Genomic DNA, 6,817 nt, shown 5'->3' with positions numbered 1-6,817 from the left:
GTTAATCAATACATAAAACACTACAAATAACATTAAAATATGTACCTGATGAGTAACACAAATTTTTAAGAGGAAAATATAAGCTCATGAATGGTGAGCCTATTTAACGACTTCATTGTTAAAAGTTGAATTAGAGAGAGACATGCGTGCTTGCACATTACCGATCATAATTTCTGCATGTAAGTCATTGTTGTCAAAGCTTCTACAAATGATTTTTGTACCATTTAGGATTGTTATACTAAACTAGTAGGAGGCTAGCCCGTGCTGAGCCCGGGCCCAAACTCAAGACACAATATTACTAACTCTATTTAAAAATAATAGTAATTTCTAAGTCACATTCTCCTTATGCCCTCCAAATAGTCCTAACTCCTAAACCCTTGTTTTGCATTGAAAATACCTCAAATTTCAATTTCCATGAAATTCAACATATACATGCTGGAATTATGCTCCATGGCTTCTTCGGTGCTTTGTTACGGCAGCTAGTTGTATAGGGTCAAATTTGACCATCGGTATCTCTACGGTAGTGGGTACGCCCAATGAGTGTACGCCGACCAACGTAGCGGGTACGACTCGGCCGTGAGGACAAAAGCGACATCGTTTAGAACTCAGCGTCCACGATAGGGAGACGTTACCTATTTTTGTAACTTTTTGATTCTTTCGAGGAAGGTCTCCTATTATATAAAGGAGACCTCCACATTGTAAAAGGGGGATCTGATCTAATACAACTCTCTCATTTTTCTGGCTTTCTCTCTCTATATCTCTACCTCTAACGAAAATATCTTATTGGTAAACATTATCACTTTGCAATATCAGATCTACAACAATATTATCATTTTTGCATCTCTAGGTTTATTATATTTGATTACGATTTACCCCTTTTCTATTTTTGATTGTTTTATCGCTTACAAAGTATATCGTTAACTTTTGAGCCAAACAATTTGGCGCCGTCTGTGGGGATTTCGAGAATCAAAATCATAGAATCCACCTAGAGATCAACCAACTACCACTCTCTACACTATACAAAAACAGAAAAATGGCAGAAAATAGCACAAGATCGAAAGCCATATTGGGTGTCACTACCAATCTCCTGGGCCCTCTCAACGAGGCCAGTGACGGTGGCATCTTGAATGCAACCCCTAGCATCACACCAGGTGCAGAGATCTCACCTTCCCCATCCGAAGGCCTGACGATTTTGCACGAAAAAGGAGCTTCCACATCTGCGGCTACGGAAGCACCCTCAGCGGTCAAAGAGCTACCGGAAAGATGGCTAACAAGCACTCTAAGTGGCTTGGTTGAGAGGTCACCGCAAAATAACATCGTATGTATACCAACGGTAGGTACCACTGCTGCCGTGGGTGAACCGGAAGCTACACTAGTAAATAACAGACCCATCGAGACACAGACCAACGATGGCACGCTAACAGCCATCCTAAAGAAGATGGAAGAAATGGAAAATGAAAACAAGGCGCTCCGTGGTCAGATGAAGGAACATCAGGAGAGGGTCGACAAGATCCCCGGTGCTCCCAAGTTGCTACCAAAACGCGACGTGGGAAGGTTCGTTGAACAACCATACACCGAAGAAGCTGCTCCTCACTCCACCCCAAAAACCTTCAAGATGCCACCCTACTTAAGGGTATACGACGGAACCACAGATCCCGAGGATCATCTGATCCACTACGTCACCGCTGTGAAGGGCAACGACCTATCGAAAGAACGGGTACTGTCGGTACTGCTGAAGAAGTTTGGCGAGACGTTGACAGGAGGGGCCTTAACATGGTACTCTCAGCTACCGGCTAAGGCAATATCAACGTTCGAGGAAATGGCGGATAAATTCGTCACAGCCCATGCAGGCGCAAAGAAAGCGGAGGCCAGGGTCAACGACATCTTCGCCATCAGGCAAAACACAGGAGAGGGACTCAGGGACTTCCTGGCAAGGTTTAACAGGGTAAGGATGAGTCTACCAAACGTATCGGAAGGTATGGCAGTCGCCGCTTTCCAGAACGGGCTAAGCAGAGATGGTTCGAGGGCAACCAAGAAGCTGCTGAGCCGCCTCATGAAATATCCCCCTACCACATGGGAGGAAATCCACAACGCCTATTGCGCCGAGGTACGAGCGGACGAGGACGATCTTAATGGGCCGACCCAACGGCTAACAGCGATACACTCAGAAACAAGGAGAGATCGACGGAACGAAGGACGACGAGAACAACTCCCCCGCTCCAACAGAGATCGACATCAGCCATACACCAGATCCTCCCATCCGCCACCAAGGCATACAGACGCACTACAGCGACACGTCGCCCACTCCAAAACGAAAGAGGTACGCCCCCTTTATTAACCGCCCATAACTTTTGTGTATCTCCTTCAGAAATAGTGTACGCACTAGAGAGCTAGGCACCAAGGTGCATTGGCCGCAGAAGATGAAATCAGACCCTGCCACAAGGAAATCAGACGCCCTATGTGAGTTCTATCAGGAACGAGGACACAAAACCAAAGACTGCATAGGCCTACGACAAGAGGCGATCAGGATGCTGAACCAGGGATACCTGAAGGAGCTACTCAGTAACAAAGGAAAAATCAACTTTGCACGCGGACGAGAACAACTCCACGGGCCGCCGAAGCCACCTTCCCCAGCGCGCACGATAAACATGATCGTTGGAGGCGGCGACGACTCAGCGATCAATCACGTCAAGCTCGCCACCACACACAGACTAAAGCGGACCATCGCCCATGAACGGTATGAGGACTTCGAAGATTGTATCACCTTCGATAAGTCTGATGCCGACGGTTTGTCTTTCCCTCATTATGATGCTTTAGTTATCACTTTACGTATCGCTGATACGGATGTTAAAAGAGTCATGATCGATGACGGAAGTGGCGCCTGTATTATCCACCCAAGGGTCCTCATACAAATGGGACTCGAGGATAAGGTAATACCGCGCTGCATAACACTAACCGGTTTTAACAATGCAGTGGAACGGACGTCCGGAGAAATAGCACTACCCGTCTTAGCGGGAGGAGTCACGCTGGAAACAACTTTCCACGTGATGAACCAAGAAACGGCGTACAACGTCATCATAGGACGCCTGTGGATACACGCCATGCGAGCGGTCCCTTCAAGCCTCTACCAAGTGATCAAATTCCCTACCCCATGGGGAGTATTCAGTATTCGAGGCGAGCCACGCACCGCACAAGAATGCTACAAAATAGCCCAAGACTGCGCCCACACCCAACAACTAAAGGGGGCGAGCGCGGAGGCATAGCAATTAGCCGTGTTGGGGACTAAGGTCAACCCGACAACGGACGCCATCAAAGACCCCGACGTCGTGAAGCCTGTAAAGCAACGGTCGAAGACCTCGACCCAGGCCAATTGGACAAAACCGATCCTACGAAGAAAGCCTATATCGGGCAAGGTCTCGCCAACCCAAGTAAGTATTGTGAATTCTTAACTAACCATGCAGATTTGTTCGCCTTTTCCCATTCAGATATGCCGGGAATCCCGCGAGACATTGCCACCCACAAGCTGAATGTCGATCCATTACATCCGCCCGTGCGACAGATGAGGAGAAAATTCAACGCCGCCATCAATGAAGCGGTCGGTAAGGAAGTAGAAGAGCTACTGGCCAACGGCTCCATCAGAGAATCAAAGTACCCCGAGTGGGTCGCCAATGTTGTCATGGTCAAAAAGAAAAACGGGAAGTGGAGAATGTGTGTGGATTTCACCGATCTGAACAAGGCATGCCCAAAAGATTCATTCCCACTACCCCACATCGACCAACTGATCGACGCCACTGCAGGACATGAACTACTGAGCTTCCTAGACGCCTACTCCGGCTACAATCAAATCATGATGGCCGAGGAGGACCAAGAGAAGACAACTTTCATCACCCACCAAGGAACTTACTGCTACAAGGTAATGCCCTTCGGGATCAAAAATGCGGGGGCTACATACCAGAGACTGGTAACCAAAATGTTCAAAAAGCAGCTCGGTAAGACTATGGAAGTCTATATCGACGACATGTTGGTAAAGTCGACAAGAAAGAGGACCACATTGACCATCTGAAAGAAACCTTCGAGATACTGAGAAGATACGGAACGAAACTGAACCCCGAGAAATGCGCCTTCGGCGTGGCATCAGGAAAATTCTTAGGGTTTCTCGTATCACAACGAGGTATCGAAGTCAATCCAGATCAGATCAAGGTGATAGACGCAATACCGGAGATACTGAACAGCAAAAAGCAGGTGCAAAAGCTGACGGGGCGAATAGCCGCCTTGTCTAGGTTTATCTCACGGTCCTCCGACAGATGCCATAAGTTTTTTAATGTGCTGAGAAAGGACAAAGGGTTACAGTGGGATGAGGAATGCGTCGAGGCCCTAAGGAAATTGAAAGCGTACCTATCCTCACCGCCACTGCTAGCCAAAGCCAACCCAGGCGAGCCACTGCTGGTATATTTAGTCGTATCAGAGGTCGCCGTCAGCGCAGTCCTAGTTCGTGAAAATGAAGGTACACAATCTCCTATTTACTATATTAGCAAAAACTTAGTGGACGCCGAAACACGGTATGCACACCTTGAAAAATTAGCGTTGGCATTGGTCGTAGCTTCACGGAAGCTCCGACCCTATTTCCAATGCCACCCCATAGAGGTAGTAACGACCTTCCCCTTGAGAAGTATCCTGCACAAGCCTGAGTTATCAAGCAGACTCGCCCGATGGGCCATAGAGCTCAGTGAGCACGATATCTCATATCATCGAAGGAACGCCATCAAGTCGCAGGTACTTGCCGACTTCATAGCCGACTTCAGCGCAGAGATACTACCAGAGGCGGAATTGGAGGCACGCCGTGCCCCCTCCAATGCCGACCTATGGACTCTTTACACTGATGGAGCCGCTAACGCCTCGGGATCGGGACTGGGACTCGTTCTCGAGGTCCCCACGGGCGAAAAAATTTGCCAGTCCATACGATGCCCCGAGATGACTAACAACGAAGCCGAGTACGAGGCTGTTATTGCAGGTTTGAAACTAGCCATCAACTATGGAGCTAGACAACTCGTTCTCCATTGTGACTCTCAGCTCGTGGTGAACCAGGTCACTGGGACTTACCAAATCAAGGAGCAGAGGTTGCAAAAATACCAATCAGAAATCCACAGGTTAATGACCGAGTTCGACGAGTGCCGCTTCGAACAAGTTCCAAGAACACAGAACGCCGAGGCAGACGGCTTAGCAAAATTAGCCGCAGCCACTAAAAACTTCAACAAAGAAAGTGTGGTCACCCTCCTCCATTCAGCCATTGATCACCCCGAGGTACTCTCTCTAAATTTGACTTGGGACTGGCGCAACCAATTTGTATCCTATCTGCAGGATGGAACACTCCCCCTCGACAAAAAAGAAGCCAAGAAGCTCCGCGTACAGGCCGCCCGGTATTGCCTGATAAACCACGAGCTCTACAAAAGGACGTTTGGCCGACCCCTGGCCAAGTGTCTAGGGCCGCAACAAACGCGGCCAGTGCTCGAAGAGGTACATGAAGGACATTGCGGTGCCCATACAGGCAACCGCGCCCTCGTGCGTTGCATAATACGAGCCGGCTATTATTGGCCCACTATGAAGAAAGACGCAGCAGAATATGTCCGCCGATGCGAACAATGCCAAAAGTATGCCTCCATGATACATCAACCAGGAGAACCACTTCACTCGGTCACTTCCCCATGGCCCTTCATCAAATGGGGAATGGACATAGTCAGTCCCCTACCAGCCGGACGAGGAAAGGTACGATTTCTATTAGTTTTAACTGACTATTTTTCCAAGTGGGTGGAAGCAGGTGCGTACGCCCAAATACGCGAACAGGAAGTGATCGACTTCATATGGAAAAATATTATATGCCGCTTCGGCATCCCCAAAGAAATCAGTTGTGACAACGGACGACAGTTCATCGGCCAAAAAACAACCGAATTCTTCGAGAAATGGCGCATCAAGAGGATACTCTCCACGCCATATCACCCTGCCGCCAACGGCCAAGCGGAATCCTCCAACAAAACAATATTAAACATACTAAAGAAGAAACTCGAGGACGCCAAAGGGCTATGGCCCGAGCTGCTACCCGAAGTGTTATGGGCACACAGGACCACACCCAAATCCAGCACGGGGGAAACACCGTACTCGCTGGTCTACGGAATCGATGCGGTCATACCCGTCGAGGTCGCGAACCAAGCCTAAGATATTCACACACCAGTGGAACAGAAAACGACACAAACAGGCTCCAAGACCTCGACGAAGCTGAAGAAAGGAGAGAAATGGCCCATATCAGAATGGTGGCCCAAAAGCAACAAGTCGAAAGATACTACAACAAGAGGGCCAAAATAAGACCACTCAAGGTGGGAGACTATGTCCTTAAAGCCAAGACATTGGCATCCAAAGACCCAAGTGAAGGGAAACTGGGCACCAACTGGGAAGGACCCTACAAAATCACAGCAGTAGCCGGCAAAGGCGCATTCCAGTTGGAAACAATGGAAGGGAAAACACTCCAAAACAACTGGAACGTTACTCACCTCAAGTATTTCCACTTCTGAAAGGCGTCTCCCGAGTCGTACTCTTTTTCCCTTACCCGAGTTTTGTCCCAATTGGGTTTTCTCGGGGAGGTTTTTAACGAGGCGGCAGAGGGGACACTTGGAGATACTTGCGGAACAAGTTTATCATATCAACCTCTCCTTACGACCTCCAGGGCGACATGATAAAGGGACTGGACTAGCTTGATCTCCAGTGTATGAAAGGCTACGGCCCTCTCCAATGTATGAAAGGCTACGACCATCTCCAATGTATGAAA

Source organism: Nicotiana attenuata, unplaced genomic scaffold (assembly GCF_001879085.1).
Source record: "Nicotiana attenuata strain UT unplaced genomic scaffold, NIATTr2, whole genome shotgun sequence".
NCBI lineage: Eukaryota > Viridiplantae > Streptophyta > Magnoliopsida > Solanales > Solanaceae > Nicotiana > Nicotiana attenuata.
Note: the sequence above shows the minus strand (reverse complement) of the source record.